The 19,327-nt window shown below is 47.1% G+C and overlaps 1 protein-coding gene across 2 annotated transcripts in view; it reads right to left on the bottom strand.

The window, feature by feature from the left end:
• BCR (BCR activator of RhoGEF and GTPase) overlaps positions 1-19,327 on the bottom strand; it is a 126,368-nt gene that overhangs the window by 65,675 nt on the left and 41,366 nt on the right. The window lies entirely within an intron of this gene.

The following is a 19,327-nucleotide window of genomic DNA, read 5'->3' as shown; positions in this document are numbered from 1 at the left end:
ATCAACTCTGGGAAATAAAGCCTTTTCTGATACATAACAAATTCTTCTTTACTTAATCACAGTTCATATCCCTGGGTTTTGCCCTTATTGCATAATGTTAAATATTGATGCATTTGTGCTTGATGCATCACGTTCTTTAAAGTGTTAAAGAATTCCTAGCAAGATTCTTGTGGGGTGCCCTCCATGGGTTGCCAATCCTTGATTATGTCTCGCAGTGCCTCATTTTCCTAAGATGAGTATGATGGGTCAGGGCAATGAACCTTGTCCACTTAGCACAATCAATACAGATGAGGCCTCCATGAACGTTAGCAATGATACAGACTTCATAAACTGACATACACTAGGATGGAAATCCAGGGTTTCTCCAGACCTCTCAGCAACAGGAAGACTAGGAAAGAAAGATCTTAAGAGCAAAGCGAACAGCCTTCTGCCAAAAACAAAAAACAACCCCAAAAGACCCCCCTCCTTCTTAGATTCCTGATTAATTCCTCAAGTCTGGGGAGAGAGTGTCAAATTAACCATCATTTGGTGAAAACTGAGTGAACTTCTGCAGAAAAGGCAGATGGGAGAACTGCTGTTTGCATCCTGTGCTGGAGGAGGACAGGAGGCTGCTGTAAGTGGAGTGTGAAGGCCACACACTGAACACCTTGCCCAACATCTCTGCTGTAGCCTAATAATCCTCTCTGATCACTCTGCACATACATATGTACCCAATGAGTGAAATACACCACTGTGCAGGGAGCCAGCACAAGACCTATTTGACTGAAGAGAGACCCAAGCCATAGAGCTTAAGTGGTACATAGCTCTCTTATTTATCCTCTGCACAGTGATCAATTTCATTTATCTGAAATTGCCCAGAAATGTCCCCTTAGGGCTACTGAACATGGGACCTGAAGCTGCAGGGCTACAGCTTACTTCTCTCCCCACTCCCAAGTATTACTGCCCTTCTTTTACAAGCTATTGAGGGGGGGAAATGATACATTGCAAAAGAATAAAAAAGATTTCTATAAATCAGCATGTACTGTAACAAGGGGAGCCCAATACAAACAGTGCCATGTGAAGTGAATAACTCCAGCTTTAGATACCACACAGAAGACAGACCCTTCTGTTTTGGAGGTATGAGGAGCCCAGCATTAAGACCGTGCATTAAATACAGGCTGAAATACAAATAGGACTGAGTTGGACTCTTTTCCACAACACTATTTAGGTTCTGCCAATGTAATGAGGACAAGCAGCTACCAAATATACCCAGCAATCCCCTGGGAAAACCTGGACAGGTGACAACCCTGCATCTCCAAGAAACTGTGACTCACTCCAGAAAAGAATGCACACACTGTGTGAAACACAAAATAAACCTTTAGAGATGAGGGGCTTGTTCGCGATGGGAGGGGTGGGGTGTGTCTGGGGAATTTATACAAATGATACACTTAAAACCCAACAAACCAACTGCAGAAGTGAACCCCTGTACTGTACCAAACACCAGCCAGTTAAATAACTGCAGTGCCTGAGACCTGGGCCTCGTAGGTCCTCACGGGCCCATGACAAAGTTATTTTAATAGGCCTCAGGGGCCTTGAACCACCAACACCCTTGTGGTGCTACCCTAAGTTCCCCAAGTCCCTGGAGTTTGCTAGACAGTGCAAGAACCACAGGACTGAAAATTAAAAGCAAACACGTGTTCTTTAGGGAGGCCTTTGCACAGAGGCCTTCCAGAGTCCCCTGGTGACTCAGTGGAGTTGGTCTGGACAAATGGCTGCTGGGGAGGGAATTGTATGTTGGATTAGGAATAGGGTGACCAAATAGCAAGTGTGAAAAATCGGGATGGGTGTAGGGGGTAATAGGAGCCTATATAAGACAAAGCCCCAAATATTGGGACTGTCTCTATAAAATTGGGACATCTGGTCACCCCAATCCGGAAAGTTAGTGGGAGTTAAAGTCTCTTTTATCTGGCACTTCACCAATCGGCAAACTCTATAAACCGGAGGGGCTGCTGGGAGCGCTCTGGGAGTGATTTGGGTCTGGGAGGGGGCTTGGGGTGCAGGAAGGGTTCAGGGGGCACTCACTTCCAGCTGTTTCCTGCAAGCAGCTCCCCATCCCTGCTGTTGCTGGCGGAGGTGCAGCCAGGTGGCTCTGCAGGCACGCTGCCTCCGTCCCCCATCCCTGAGCACTGACTCTGCATCTCCCAGCCCATTGGCCAGGAACCATGGCCAATGGGAGCTGCAGAGGTCGCATCTGCAGACAGAGGCAGCGTGCCTGCTTGCTTCCGCCAGGAGCAGTGGGGACAGGGAACTGCTGGAGATGAGCGTCCCTCCATCCAGCATCCTAAGCCCCCTCCCACACCCCAACCCCGTGCCCTAAGCCCCCTCCCGGACCCAAACTCCCTCCCAGAGCTCGTGCCGCGCAGCCCCTCCCACACCCCTCTGCCCTGCGCACACTCCCCCCACCCCGCACTCCAAACCCTTCCCTCTGAGTTAACTGGCATTTTTAATTTACTGGCACCCCCCCCCCGCCGTTCCCCCAGCATGCCTGTTAAAAAAGCTTTTACTGTAGCATCTATCACCATGGTACCTAAAGGCCTCTAATTAAGCTATCTGTTTTTTCATGTGGCCCTTGTACAGTTTTCTAGCCTGACAAGTTTGCAAAATATTGTTATTTAGAGTTTCAGACTGGCATTATTCAAATAGAATATCAGCCTCCGTACAGGGCTCTAATCCCATTTTCCTGCCTTGATTAGGCAAAAGCACTTTCTCCCTCAAAAGTTTCTTCAACCCACTCATAATCAGACTGCTTTCTCTCTCTCACACACATGCAGAGGTGAGATAGTGCTGCTATGCAGAGCCAACACAACCACTAACCCAGGAACCTATCCTTGCAACAAAGCCCGTTGCCAACTGTGCCCACATATCTATTCAGGGGACACCATCACAGGGCCTAATAACATCAGCCACACTATCAGAGGCTCGTTCACCTGCACATCCACCAATGTGATATATGCCATCATGTGCCAGCAATGCCCCTCTGCCATGTACATTGGTCAAACTGGACAGTCTCTACGTAAAAGAATAAATGGACACAAATCAGATGTCAAGAATTATAACATTCATAAACCAGTCGGAGAACACTTCAATCTCTCTGGTCACGCGATTACAGACATGAAAGTTGCAATTCTTCAAGAAAAAAACTTCAAATCCAGACTCCAGCGAGAAACTGTTGAATTGGAATTCATTTGCAAATTGGATACAATTAACTTAGGCTTGAATAGAGACTGGGAGTGGCTAAGTTATTATGCAAGGTAACCTATTTCCCCTTGTTTTTTCCTAACCCCCCCCCCCCCCGACGTTCTTGTTAAACCCTGGATTTGTGCTGGAAATGGCCCACCTTGATTATCATACACTTTGTAAGGAGAGTGGTCACTTTAGATAAGCTCTTACCAGCAGTAGAGGGGGGGGGGGAGGGGGGAGGGATTTTTTCATGCTTTGTGTATATAAAAGATCTTCTACACTTTCCACAGTATGCATCCGATGAAGTGAGCTGTAGCTCACGAAAGCTTATGCTCAAATAAATTGGTTAGTCTCTAAGGTGCCACAAGTACTCCTTTTCTTTATGCAGAGCTGGAGGCAGGAATATTTCTTCCATTCCCGATGGCCACACTGGATAATTTACTGTCTACTTACTTACTGCTTATGGAGGAGCTGACTCTGAAATCTTTTGGTACAAGCCTCTCTGCTAATTTAGTTTAGATTGAATCAATGTACCTTCTCTACCCTACACTCTAGGGAATGGTCTCCACACCTCTGACCTCCAGAACTCACTCTGTCCCACACTGCTCTCTCTCTTTACGAAAAGGCAAGGCACAGAACTAGGACTAGGAGAGCCAAGTTCTAGTTTCGGCTCTACCCCAGGCTTCCTGGGTCACCTTAAACAATTCACTTAACCTCTTGTATTTCAGCTTCCCCGCTGTAAAATGGGTCTAATATTGCCCTCTCTCCCTTCCTCGTAAGAGTTTGAATCCATTAGCATTCACAGAGTATCTGAGATCTGAAACTGGAATGCACTGTACAAGCACAAAATATAGTTATTATTACCATCCCACCTCTTCTCTCTACTGTTTGTTCTGGGCACAGGGTGCAAACTCATTTGCGGAGTTTTCCACTGTCCCAGGGCAGGAGGAGCTTTCTGCTTTTACTCCCCATGGGAGATTAACCCCCACCAACGGAAGCAGCATGTTCCTGTACTCAGGGATCACTAGAGAAGGCCTGATGCTGATAACCGAAGTAGATTTGTCTTTTCCCACCCTGTGATTAAAAAGACGGTTGTGCTAGGGAAACTAGGTTATTCAGACCCCTCGGAACCCAGGCTGGCACAGTGTGGCCCAGACTGTGAAGCTTTGAAGTCCTCTCCAGAAGAGCGGAAAGAGTGTTGAGCGAAGAGGCTAAAGCCAGCAGCACAGATACTTTCAGCTGCTCTGGATGCTGTTACTGTAAGTGACAAAAGGAGGCAGGTTTCTTGCCCAGTGTCTCAGGTAGCTGAGGGCGCCCCTTCACACAGTCAGGCAGTGGGATCTGACATGGCAGTGCATGTTCCGCTGCTAAATCCCACGAAGACTCAACCCAGTTTGTTTATTTTCCAGTCACAGGCTGGAAGTGTTTGTCTCACTCAGCTCTCCGTACCTCAAAGGTACAGCAGCCAGGGAGAGGGGAAGTGAGCAGTGGGGTCTGCCCGCCTCCCCTTCCCACAGATACTCGCCAGTCTGTCAAGAAACAACAGGTCCCAGGAGGTCCCCAATCATCCCAAACAAATCATCATTGGGGGTCTCTCCTCCCTGATACAAGGGGCAGCCTATCGCAGACTCCTGCCCACTCAGAAGAGCAGCAGTAGGCATGGAGACGAGCCTTCACAGCATCCTGTAGCAGCCAATGCCACCTCATTCACATCCCCACCAATTACCTCCAGGACTCTAGGGGTGAGAAGAAGGCCTGCCTGCCTACCTACCTCCCTCCCTTCCATGTACCGGTGAGATGCCTGGAGGGCTACTGGGTGGACTACAAAAGCCCTTGCTGCTACTCAATTCACTCCACAAACCGCAGGACTCTGGCCTCTGTCACCACGAGGTGGGTTCATTGACACTCATCTCACTTTGCCTGCTTTCCAACTGATCTGATGAGCCTACGTTGCCTCCCCCCAGCATCTACCTTCATCCCTCTGACCTGTGTCTCTACCCTGTGCCCTCTCCCTTCTCTGTGCCAGCCATTAGCATACCTATCTCCTGATCCTTCTCCTCTTCCAGTGTCTCTTGCTCTCTTCATGCCCTCTAACTTCCTTCACTCACCTCTTCTCAGTTACACACATACACACACACCACCGACCCCACCCCAGCACACCTACATTTAGGTACTGAATGTGATCTTTAAGGGATTATTATAATAAAGCCAGGTAATTGCATGCTCTTATTGTTTCCCTTGTCCTCCTCACTTGTCTTACTCCAGGGGAAAATATGAAAATATATAATAGGTCTTTAAAAATCAGCCTAATCTCATTTGGAACCACAAATGATTAAAATATGTCGTCATACTTATACAGTTAATGCATAGTGTCACTACAAGACAGTTAAGGTTCCTTGGGAACTTGACTGTGCACTTCCATACCTTAATATAATTGGATTTATTTCAAGTTTAACCACAACTCTGAATTCCCTGGGTTATAACACTTGGTTCGGGGATAACGTCCCTGTAAATTTTTTTTACCCTGAAGTTACAAGTCTGTACTCTCAACCTTAACGCTGTCTTTAGATTGTTTATTGCCAGACCAAGAAGACACCAAAACCAAAATTATAATATATCATGGCACCATTTTCCCTACAATGGAAGCTGCTTGCGGTCTGGTGTGGGATTCAAACTCAGCACTCAGCTTCTGCAAGAATAACCAGATGTGGAGGCCAACCCCATGTTCTGTGAATGCAGCTGTGCAAGGTGCTAGGGAGAGTCACGAAGCACTTTCAGGCATAACATTAAGCATTTTGTTTGTTTCCCTGGCATCACTCCCCTAAGTGCAGGAGGAAGGGGCTGATGGTATTGAAGGCTGGTCTACACTGGAAAGGTAGGTCAACCCAGCTATGCCACTCAGAGGTATGAAAAATCCCCATCCTGGGCTGACCTAACCCCCAGTGTAGACAGCAACAGGTTGACGGAAGAACCTCTCCCACTGCAGTAGCGAGCGTCCACACTGAAGCGCTGCAGCCGTGCCACTGTCGCATTTTAAACGTAGATTCAGCCTTCGTGCCCCCTACCCCAGCTCAGACTCACACACCATAAACACACTGCAGGCCAATCTCTCCCTATAGCCAAGATCAAATATCACAAGGAAAGGGGATGCATATTTGCCATGTCAAATCCCAGTGGCTTTATTCTGCTCAGCTGGAGGAAGAGAAAGCGGAGATGCTAAACAGAATCAGAGGAGATTCTGCTCCTAGGGCACTGTATCTCTTCCATAGATAGGGCAAGTGTATTAGCATGTAAAGAAGCTGTTTAGCAAGCTCCACTCACACATAACTGGCTCTGTACCATCTCCTGAATATCTGGAAGCTGTGGTCTTTTCTTCTGGATATGCAAAGTCACCACCGTGATCCGCACAGCTGTAGCCTCTCAGCTGTACTGATGCAATGCTCCTTGTTTGGAGCTAACCTTGAAAAGCCACCCCTAGATGTTGCAGGACGCAGCCACAGTCTTTCTTGGAGACGGCTGGTGATGCCCACATTCCATGGGCTGTCTGTTTACTAGCTAGTGAGCTCCAACATTTTCATATCAGCATCTAAAGCCCAGATTAAGTCTACCTGAGGGACTACGTGCTGCTCTATTAATTTCAGTGTTAGAACGGCAAGTTATACAAACGCTGCCAATGGGGAGAGAGAGACTCCGTCAGCTACCTGTCAGAGGTGGGCACTGTGCACCCAGCACAGAGCTGCACAGTGTGTTAGGGGCTAAGCCTGTGTCCACTCCTGACTCAAGTGCAGGTTATGTCCCAGCTTCATGCAGTTCCTGCCATCTTCCTCCTTCCTCAGTTTCCCCCCACATCATTTCACAATGAGAGTCCTGATCATTTAAAGAAATCTCTTTCTTGCACTGAAACCGCTCACCATCCAGTTATACAGGGCCTGCTCCAAAGCCCTTTAAAGTCAATGTGAGCCTTTCCCAATTGACCATAACCTGGAGAATGCAGGAGGCACGGCCTTTTCCATCGAGGCCCATGCCTTTGGAATCCTCCCCTGCTCTTCTACATTCCTGGCAGCCTTCAAGGTTAGACTGGAGACATTTTCATGTTCAGCTTGTACTGGCAGTATGCATCTTAGATGTTCTCAGCAGAGTAAGTGTCAGGAGCTGGACTCGTTTCCTTTCCCATCTCTTGCTCAGGATTGTGCATCAGGGCAAGTCGCTTTCATTTGTTGTAAGTCTAGAAGCTTAATGTAAGTTTTAAGGCACTGGACGTCTGCAACCCAGTCATCAAGAATGGAAAGCCAATTTGACTGCGATGATACATGCACAGGCAGACAGACACACATGCACAAACACACACACAGCTGTGCACCCTGGAAGCCAATGGGAGTTTTATCACTGACTTCAATGGGAGTAGGAGCAAAACCACAGTGGGTGAGCAGCATCAGCTTCACTAGAGACAGGACAAAAACTAACACATGCGGTTATTATTACAAGAGAGACAAAAACAAGCCAACCCATTTCAGAACAGCAGCAGCTGCATTAGGAACGGAGATAGTTTTAGTTTCCTTTCTGCAAGAAAGTACCTGGTTTCAGAAAATCCAGTAACTCAAAGCCTAGAAGAAACAGCATGTACTGGCCCCCCACTTTGGAGCTGCTGAGAGTCTCATAGCTGGTGAGGATATATTCTTTGGCAGGACGAGCAGATGAACAGACGAAACAATAACCAGCATGCTGCTTCCTACCGTGTTCCCTGCAGCCGTTTCCACAGAGAGCTTCACGTCTCCTCCTAACTTCAAACAAAATACTGCAGTGTCAGCTGCTGGAGAGACCGAAGGGATTAAAAAACGAACAGAAAATAGAACAAATGCCACAGCAGAGGTTATTTAAAAAAATTAAATAAATAAAAGCCACTACCATCCAGGAGCAGGCCTATTTCCTGCAGTTAACTGGAAACGGCGAGAAATTCCTGCCATGCAAGGGGGAAAGTGTCTGTACGAACATGGGTTTGTGCTAAAGGAATGCATGGGTCTGAGAGTTGGGAAGGAAGGTCCCTCCCGTAACAGCGGGGGGGGATTTACATTTTATTCAATAACATCAACAGGACTGATAAGAAAACTAGCTTGTTTCCAGACCTTCAATCTCCATTCCCCATCAGGATCACCTTTGCTCTGCTGGTATTTTTCTAGTCAATGTGGCAAAATTAAAAGGCCAAGAGGCCAATAAAGTTGGACACTATTCCTGTTTAGGCTCTACATCTAGACACTGAGATCTTATTTGTATGTAGACTAACAAATAAATAAACAAAATCACTGAGTTATCACTCTGCCTAGAACAACTAACTCATGTGTCACTGAACAGATAGGCCCTGTCCGTCTACACCACAATAACAAATCTTTTTGAGCACAGCTGTGACCCAAACATGGTGGAGAGGGAAGGGGAAACTGAATGTGTTATAACAAAGGCAGAAACAGGCAGACTGGACTAGATGACTTTTCAAGTCCCTTCCAGCCCTATGATTCTATGAAACATTTTTTAAAGCTGGAAGATGTTCACGGTAGGACATGGCTTCCTACCAGGCTTAACAATGTTTGTTTATTTTTTGCTTTGCACCAAGGTAAGAGGAAACTGTTATAACGTGGTTGGGGCCACTCCACGGTTTGTTCTTAGCCAGTATGTAGTGGCTTCCTTCTTGTTCTCCAGAATCTGTTTTCATTAACAAAGTAAGGTCAGGCCTACACGTAAAACACTTCTCTCACTGGCTTAGTTAATCCTCCTCTGCAAGAAGCAGTAGCTGTCTACACTGGTGCTTAGGACAATACAACTAGGTCACTCAGAGGTGTGGATTATTCACACTCACGTGATGTAGTTACATCAAAGTAATTCTGTAGTGTGGACCAGGGATAAGTCTCAAGTTGTTACAGCTATAAAGAAAACCTTGAAAACATGACCTGAGTATAACCAATACAGCCATGTCTGCCTGAGGTTTGGTCTACACTACATACTTATGTTGGTATAACTATGTCCCTCGGGTGTGAAAAATCCGCACCTCCAAGTGACACCGTTATACTGACCTAACACCCGGTGTAGACAGTGTGATGTCAACAAGAGGGCTTCTCCCATTGACATAGCTACTGCCTCTTGAGGAGGTGGAGTACCTACACCGATGGGAGAAGCTCTCCCATTAGTGAAGGTAGTGTCTTCACTAAGCGCTACAATGGCACAGCTGCATCAGAGCATGCCTACACTACAAAATTAAGTCGATCTAAATTACATTAGCCTATAGCCACTGCAGTAATTACATTGCTTGTGCATGTCTACACTTTGCTCCTTGTGTCCGCGGTGTGCATCTCATCAGCAGCACTTGTACTGATTGTAGTGTCAGTGTGGAGCATTGTGGAACAGCTTCTGAAAGCCAGTAACAGTCGACGTACGCAACACAGTGTCCACAATGACCCTACGTCAACCTAACTACAACAACATTGACTCTCATAGTCACTTCCTCAGTTAGGGTGACCCAAGGCAGCTTATGTTGACCTAACTCTGTAATAAAGACCAAGCCTCAGTGCAGCTTCGCCCCTGCAGTGCTCTATGTGTAGACAAGTCCAAAGATCATGAAAAACCAGCTCTGAAGCGTGGACTGTCCCATTCATTCCAATGGGTGTTCACTCATGTGCCAATGAGGGTACTCTAAATGTCAACATGGTTAACTATTCCTCTGCTCCTCAAAGCATGTAAAAAAAAAAAAAAAAAAAAGAGAGAGGGAGGATCATATTATGAAGATCTACTCAGTCTAGGAAGGAGCCAAGCCCCAGGACTCCAGCGGGACATTGGAGCCACACCATGGTGGAAAACAATCTTGAGGAGCTCACAGCCCATGGATTTATCTGAACCTCACTAAGAGACAGCCAAGCCCAAGGAGGCCAGAGAGCTGCATGATCTTATTTTGAATATCTGCCCAAGCTACAGAAAATAGCATTTCATTCTGGCATTTTGAATGTGTGGGTCTTACTCTGTGGGCAGAGCTTGGAAGAATACCTTTTCCACACCCCAGTTTGAGCCTGGTCCAGTGGGTTATTTCTGTACTGTAGACAGAGCTATAGCTTGCCCAAGGGCTGCTGTTTTACTCTGAAGGCTTCCAAAGACCATTAAGATCAAATAGCTGTGAGCGAAGGACAATCCAAGAGGAGCCCATGTCTTGTGACAACAGAACTCTGGAGGACACAGGCTGGGTAGCAAGGTTTCCCAGGGGCCTCTGGGAAGGAAGGCAGTGGTTCCACTTTAGCCTGGATACACTTGCAAGAAGCAGCTATGTAATAACCTAAGACTATGACACTGGTGAGGACAGACTGCATTTGACAGAGCAGCCCAAGCTAGGTATAGAAGCTGTTTCAGGGGCGGGGGATGCATCTTCAGCCCACAACCTTCATCTGGAGGAGGGAACACACTACACCGTTCTGCAACGTAGCTTATGAGGAGTCCCCTTTTCCAGGGACTGCAAGTACAAGGCTCCAACAGGCAGAGTCAAGTTGTAACAGCCCACATAAATAATACAACAACAAAGCTTTGTCCCATTTCCAACAGGGTGCCCACAAAGTGAAGCGGTCTGCGTGGATGCTAGCACTAAAAGCGCAGTTGCTGAAGGTGCCCCTGTCAGCCAGTCACACACTAGTTCGAAGTAATAGCCCTGCACAAAGGCCGGGTAGAAAAAAGCCCATGGTCTCATTTTCAAATATACTGAGCTCCCACATCCCACACCAACTTCAACAAGCGCTGAGAGCGCTCAGCACCACAAGCAAATAGACTGCATGCTGATCTAGGACCAGCTAGGCAGGAGAGTTGGTACTCAGATTAGAGACTGGCTGTCTGAGCACACAGCACATAACTGTGATTTCCACGTTGCTGGCTCTACAAGAGCAGCAGTTCAGAAGCTGGACTGCACAATGGGTGGGTAGGGGAAGGGAGAAAAGCGTGAGAAGGAATTACCTGTGAAAACACAACCAAGCTGCTCTCCGTGCTGCAGGCCCCACACAAGTCTTTGTGTTACAGTCCACTGAGGACTGTTGGTAACAAAGGAACAAACTACAGGGCTAGTCACAAGGGAAACAACTTTTCAAGTGATTTCTGACTTTTCTGGAAGATCCCCCTTTCCTTTCCCCTAAGCTGATGGTGATTTACTAGAGGATTCCCTGGTACCAGGTGCATGAAAAATGTCAAGATCGACTATGCATGCTGTGTGAATGCGAGAGAGATGAATTATTTGGGGTAATTTCACATTCGCTTTTGCTCAGAGGGAGGGTCCAGGGTGGTGGTTGTGGAGTTTGTAATTATTGTCACCCCAACCTTCCATTTCTCTTCTCATCTCCTGACCCAGGCCTGAGCCAGCAATCCAGGCAGCAGAAGAACACAACAAGAGCTTCTCTGTGACCTGGCACTTACTGAGACAGGCCAGTCCTTGCCTACAGACAGCCCCGCAACCTGAAGCAAATACTCACCAACAACCACATACCACACAACAGAACCACTAACCCAGGAACTTATCCTTGCAACAAAGCCCGTTGCCAATTGTGCCCACATATCTATTCAGGGGACACCATCACAGGGCCTAATAACATCAGCCACACTATCAGAGGCTCGTTCACCTGCACATCCACCAATGTGATATATGCCATCATGTGCCAGCAATGCCCCTCTGCCATGTACATTGGTCAAACTGGACAGTCTCTACGTAAAAGAATAAATGGACACAAATCAGATGTCAAGAATTATAACATTCATAAACCAGTCGGAGAACACTTCAATCTCTCTGGTCACGCAATCACAGACATGAAGGTCGCTATCTTAAAACAAAAAAACTTCAAATCCAGACTCCAGCGAGAAACTGCTGAATTGGAATTCATTTGCAAATTGGATACTATTAATTTAGGCTTAAATAGAGACTGGGAGTGGCTAAGCCATTATGCAAGGTAGCCTATTTCCTCTTGTTTTTTCCTACCCCCCCCCCCCCCAGATGTTCTGGTTTAACTTGGATTTAAACTTGGAGAGTGGTCAGTTTGGATGAGCTATTACCAGCAGGAGAGTGAGTTTGTGTGTGTATGGGGGTGGGTTTTTGGAGGGGGGTGAGGGAGTGAGAGAACCTGGATTTGTGCAGGAAATGGCCCAATTTGATTATCATGCACATTGTGTAAAGAGTTGTCACTTTGGATGGGCTATCACCAGCAGGAGAGTGAATTTGTGTGGGGGGGTGGAGGGTGAGAAAACCTGGATTTGTGCTGGAAATGGCCTAACCTGATGATCACTTTAGATAAGCTATTACCAGCAGGACAGTGGGGTGGGAGGAGGTATTGTTTCATATTCTCTGTGTATATATAAAGTCTGCTGCAGTTTCCACGGTATGCATCCGATGAAGTGAGCTGTAGCTCACGAAAGCTCATGCTCAAATAAGTTGGTTAGTCTCTAAGGTGCCACAAGTCCTCCTTTTCTTTTTGCGAATACAGACTAACACGGCTGTTACTCTGAAACCTGTCCTGAGGACAGCCCCTCCACATTCTGGAGCAGGAACTGGCTGTTCCAATGAACAGATTGGCACCCAGAAAATCCTCCCCAGGTTTCACGCCGAGCCCAGAGCATCGTTTGGACAAAATTTTGAGAGTTCAGGGAGGGACATGTGGATACTCATGGCACAATGAATAGGGCCCTACCAAATTCATGGCCATGAAAAACACATTACGGACAATGAAATCTGGTCTTTTCTGTGCTTTTACCCTATGCCATACAGATTTCACGAGGGAGACCAGTGTTGCTCAAATTGGGGGTCCTGGCCCAAAAGGGAGTTGCAGGAGGGTTACAAAGTGATTTCAGGGCGGATCGCAGTGTTGCCACCCTTGCTTCTGGCATTGCTTTCAGAGCTGGATGCCCGGAGAGCGGTGGCTGTTGGCCGGGCCCCCAGCTCTGAAGGCAGTGCCCTGCCGGCAGCAGCGCTGAAGTAATGGTGGCAATACCATGCCATGCCACCCTTCCTTCGGCACTGCTGCCTCCGGAGCTGGGCGGCCAGAGAGTAGCGGCTGCTGACCAAGGGCCCAGCTCTGAAAGCAACAGCGCAGAAGTAAGGGTGGCAAGACCACACCAGGCCATCCTGACTTCTGTGCTCCTGCTGGCAGCGGCTCCGCCCTCAGAGCTGGGCCCCTGGCCAGCAGTCGCTGCTCTCCAGCTGCCCAGCTCTGAATGCAGCACCGCTGCCAGCAACAGTGTGGACCATAAGGGTAGCAGTACCGCGACCCCCACACAACTCCTTTTTGGGTCAGGACCCCTACAGTTACAGCACTGTGAAATTTCAGATTTAAATATCTGAGATCATGAAATGCACGATTTTAAAAATCCTATGACCACGAAAGTGACCAAACTGGACCATGAATTTGGTAGGGCCCTAACAATGAATGATGAAGCTCCTTGCTGTTAATACCTCAGTTCAAGTCCCCGTGCTTTAAGCTGCTCCCCATAACCCAGGTCACAACAATACTTTCCAGCAGAGCTCAAAGCACTTTACAAATGTTAATTAAGTCTCAAACCCTTGTTTGATAGGTACTTTTATTATTAGGCTCATTTTATGGGTGGGTAAACTGAGGCAGAGAGCAATTAAGTGACTTATCCAAAGTCACATAGCAAGCAGGTGGCACAGCTGGAAATGGGACCCAGGAGTCCTGGCTCTTATTCCCCATGATCTAACCACTAAACACCACTCACCTCTAGAGCAGATACTTTAAACACAACACTGTCAAGAGAAACTTCTCTGATTTGTTTTACAAACAGCTTCTTCCTGACCTTCCACTGGCCTCCCACTCTCTCTTCCCATTGGAGGCGGTGAGTCCTTCCCTGGGCGTAGCCACTGAGAATCCAGAAGGACTGAGCTGCCATAATCACCAGGATCTGACACCAGCACTTAAGGCCTGTTTCTCATTTCAAGCCTAAACAAATCAATTATTCACCACAGCAATGACCTACTTAAGAAACCAGGGCTGGGATCCGCCATGAGCAACATTTTGCTCCAGAACAAGTGGATTTAATAAGGAAAATAAACAGGTACAGTTAGAGCAGCTCTTGCAAGGCTGCCATTGAATCAGCCACCAACCTGAGCTGTTAGAGGAGCGGCTAATGAACAGTCCGAGGCAGCTTACCCAGCTGGCAGGAACTGGACACCACCTCCCATTGTTTCAGTCACCAATCAGCAGCTCCTCCTTCTTTCCACTAACTCTGGCACCCCATGAGGGCACTCGCTCGAAAGAGCCTGCAGACTGCCAGAGCAATGAACAGATCAAATGATTGTGACAGGTGCTTAATCGTCATCCTTGTCATTGCTATCTCTCAGTGGCTCAGCACTGGACAACATTCAATCCCAAGTTTTGGCAGGCAGAAGCAACCCCAAATCCATAGGTGGCTAAGAAGAGAACCCTTAATAGGGCACCTGCAGCTGGCAGGAACTGGCTGTTCCAATGAACAGATTGGCACCCAGAAAATCCTCCCCAGGTTTCACGCTGAGCCCAGAGTATTGTTTGGACAAAATTTTGAGAGTTCAGGGAGGGACATGTGAATACTCGTGGCACAATGAATAGGGCCCTACCAAATTCATGGCCATGAAAAACACATTACGGACAATGAAATCTGGTCTTTTCTGTGCTTTTACCCTATGCCATACAGATTTCACGAGGGAGACCAGTGTTGCTCAAATTGGGGGTCTTGCTAATGGCAAATTGGGGGCTTTGCTAATGGCAAAACCCAAAAATGGCAGCCCAGGAACGTGATGGCTCCCACAGCACTGCCAGAGACCATGGGTGACACACAAGGGCCTGGATTTCTAACACAAGGCAAAACATTACCAAATGGAGTTCACCTCATACACAACCGTATTGCAAATAAGCATGTGCCCCAAGCACCCTGACTACACAGCTCTGGAAAGGGGAAAGGACTGAAATAACCCCAGTCCTGGGGGTCAGCAAAGTCTGCAAGATGCAGGAACAATCCGACATCACTTTCTACTACACTTGGTTTCTGACCTGGCGGACCATTTTAAAGGGAGTGTGGTGGAAGAAAGGTGTTCCTGAAATGATCAGCCAGACACACAGTCACTTTTATATCCCATGCAGTGCCATCTGTATGCATACACCTAATCCTCTTGCTGAATAGCATGCTACGCACCAAGAACCATCATCACACTCCTGCACTTAGCACAGCTGTGGCTTGCTGGTAACTCTAAAGGCCAAGAGCCTTGTATCTTTGTTCCCATTATAGAATATTTATTTACTTATATTAATCACCCCTCTTTCATACAGCAGTTGGATGCACTTTGAAGTATTTCATTAGGATATAGAAAACCTCTGCCCTCTTTTAAACAGAGCAAATGTAAAATCAGAAGCAAATAAACACAGCCAGGGGAAAAAATAAAGGGACACTTCTGCAAAGATGCTATATTTAGGCCCTGCTTTACTGGGACTATTACAGAAACTTGGAAGATGTGCTGGCTTGATGCTTGGTCAAGCCTTAAAGCTTCAAGCTATTTGATGCAGCCCTCAAACAGCAGTTCTGACACTCAGCTGCACGGAGCCAATACTGTTCAGCAGCACAGGGTCTGTTCCCTGCACAGCCTCTGTGTACAGCTACATTTCCTGGGATTAATAATAAAAACGCTGCTGCAAGTGAAAGTGTAACAGCAATGGCTATGATGTCTTGCAAAAAAGGCTAATGTCACGCTGAGGTGTATTAACAGGAGTGTCGTATGGAAGAGACAATTGTTCTGTGCTACTCGGCACTGGTGAGGCCTCTGCGGAAGTACTGTGTCTAGGGGCACCACCCTTTAGGAAAGATGTGGACAAATTGGAGAGTCCAGATGAGAGCTATGAAAAAGTGATAAAAGTTTAGAAAATTTGACCTGTGAGGAAAGGTTACAAAAAGGGGGCATGTTTAGCCTTGAGAAAAGCAGACTGAGTGGGGGACCTGGTAAACAGTCATCAAGTACGTTAAGGGCCATTATAAAGAGGACGGTGATCCACTGTTCTCTATGTCCACTGAAGGTAGGACAAGAAGTAAAGACTTCATCTTCAGCAAGGAAGATGTAGGAAAAACCTCCTAACTATAAGGAAAGTTAAGCACTGAAATCCCTGCCACTGGAGATCGTCCAACCTGTTCTTAACAAACACCTGTCAGGGATGGTCTAGGCATACTCAGTCATACCTCAGTGATGGAGGATGGAGAAGAGGACCTCTGGAGGTCCCTTCCAGCCCTATATTTCTATGATTCTGACATGTCATTGGAGAGCTGGAAGACTGGCGAAGATGGCAGGGCTCGTGTGTTGTTTGAGAACTAGGATAGAACCTAGTAGCCCCAGTCAAGGCCTCACTGTGCTAGGTACTGTATGTACATATAACAAAAGATGGGCCCCACCCCAAATGTTAGGTTTAGTCTGGACCAAAGAAAGCCAAGAGCTTCAACTTTAAATACCCACTGGAAAGTAGAAAGTCAGAGCCATTAATTATTTCCATAGCCCCAGAGATAATCTATGTAAAGCACTATGCCTATTTATTACAATTCAAATAAATGTACCCATCCAGCACTCCGGGCACACATTCGTTATAAAAACCATACACAGCAATTGGAACTCATGGACAAAAAGAAAAGTTAAATTAAGCCACGCAGATATCCCCTCCCAGATTTTCCCCCAGAAGAAAAGCCTCTCTCACCTCACCCCCAACTATTCAACCAAAAATAAAACAAAAAACAAACCATGGAAAAGCAAACAGATATTGCACCATGCCCTGGGAAGGTGAACAAATTTAGGCTCTTGAAATAGAAATTAGCAAGGGGGGAACGTTTCCAAAAATGTCTACCTGACTCAGGAGCTTAAGTCTCATTTTCCAAAGTCACTTGGGTAAAATTTGCAAAAGCACTGAAGGATCCTGTTTTAAGAGACTTGCAATCTAACTGCAGACAGTGGGTATAGAATGTCTTAAAAATGCAATGAGTAAAAACATCACTTGGTTAGGGTTGGAGGGGAAATAGATGGTAAACAGGGGGAGAGAAGGTTCTCAGACTTTTTTTTGGTACACTCAGTTACAACCGTTTGCGTTGTCATTTCCATGGTAGTGAGTTTCTAATCCCGTCCATCCCCATCCATGGTTGGACACTGGTGAGGCAAGAGGTAATAGAACAGCCCCTCCATGCCAAAGCTAGTGTTGGCTGAGGGTCTCTGCAATCACACCAGTTTATGGAGGATACATTTTCTGTTAGTGGAAGGTATACAGCATTGGCCAATAAATCCGGCTGTGCTGAATGATAATTTTGCCCTCAGTTGGATTTGCAGGAATATCCTGGTTTTTTTTTTACGAGACACAAGGGAGAAAAAACAAAGTGTTGCTCCTTCTTTATATCTTCAAACATAGCAGCCAGGAAACAAACACTCAAGAGACCCACACGAGCCTGAACAGACGATCCATGCACATTAATGGATCTTAATAGCTTATTTTGTTCACAAGGGTGAAAGCAGAATTCATTGTGCAAGATGATATCTGCCTGAGTGGAGCTACGGTGACTTTCTACCTACCAACTCACTCAAGGCAGACAGACCCATGAACCTTTCTGGTGCACCTTTGTTGGGAAGCACCCTCCAGCATGAATGGGAAAAACTATACTCCACTGAGGTTAGTTAGAGTGTCCCATCCACATGTGCCCAGCACCTGATCCATTGTGAAGCTTGGGCTGGAGAGGAGGTGCAAACATATCTCACCCTAGTGATCCATTTCTAAAGGAAGCATCAGTTGCAAGTTAGCTAGACGGTCTCTAAGTCTACAACGTCACACACTAGCTAATGTCTCAAGGTCCCATTCCCAATTGGCTTGCTTTATCTATTGCTCCCCAGATTAGATACAGGCAAGCCAGTGGACCTTAAAGCAAGGCCCTTCCTCCAAAGCTTCCCCGTGGGGGTTCATCCTGCAGAGTGCAATTACACAGAGGTCACACACTGCTGCTCTGCCTCAGGAGAGGCAAGTCCCAGGAGCAGAGGCGGTGGGAATGGAACAGGGCTTCTCAGGAGCTGAAGTGCTACCAGAAGGGACATTCAGTAGGTAACCACAAAGTGCTGCTGCCGTTTCTTGGTTACCTGGGTTTGAGCATAACCTATGAGCCTGCAACTACGGCAGTTCCCTCCTGCAGGGGAAGACGAGCACTGATGGGTCTCTAGAGAACAACAGCCATCACTCCCTCTCCCAGCAGCTTCTGAGAAGCCGAGTTCGCTGTGGGACTCGGCAAGAGGCCAAGGGGTGAAAAGCAATATTTAGAAACAGCAGGAGCTGCAGCACAGCTGCCTCATGGTACACAGACTTCTCTAAAGGGATTACTGACTATCAGCCGCTCTCAGAGGGGGCTCTTTATGCCAGGCTGGCACCTCTCCCAGGAAAAACTGAGAAACAGAGGCATAACCACCCAGCACACTCTAGTCAAGAATTATCCCCTTTTGAGGAGCCGGGAAAAGCAGTCAGTACAGCAGGGGGTCTTGCTAAATGAGAGTAATAACACTGCAAATGCCAGCTGTCCGCTGAACAGCTCTTAACTCAATAGTGCCTATGTCTGAGGGAGATTATCCCTTCCTCCTGCCCTTTGGGTAGGCATGTGGGACAGGGGAACTTTATGCTCTCAGGGCACTCGCTGTAGATGGCCACTGTCAGGATCTGTGTGTTCTTCCACCCAGTTTAATGAGATCATTACTTACAGGTGCCATTTTTCAGCAGGTGGGTGGAAATCTCAGCCAGGAGAGTGGGAATGCAGGCACCACACACCTTGTCCACATTCACCAACTGTGGTGCGCTGCACGTATTTCGAGAGCGAGCCTTGGAACAGGGACCACAACTCCACAGCCCGCTCCAAAATTTGTAACTGTGAACCTCAAAATATGCAGTTTCCAGCACTGTATAAAATCTCTCATCCAGACATGATCTAGGCCCTGACTCCCCTTTCAAGAACATAAACAGTCCTGAATTAATGGCCTTCTCTCCAAGGCACAAATAGAAACGGTCCCACTCTGGGATTCTCCCGAGACTAGGGCAGCCTCACCTCTCCCTACTGTTTCTTCGGGCCT

Source organism: Eretmochelys imbricata, chromosome 15, assembly GCF_965152235.1.
Source record: "Eretmochelys imbricata isolate rEreImb1 chromosome 15, rEreImb1.hap1, whole genome shotgun sequence".
In the NCBI taxonomy this organism is placed as follows: domain Eukaryota; kingdom Metazoa; phylum Chordata; order Testudines; family Cheloniidae; genus Eretmochelys; species Eretmochelys imbricata.
The sequence above is the reverse complement of the archived record's forward strand: the minus strand, read 5'-3'. Positions and strand labels throughout refer to the sequence as shown.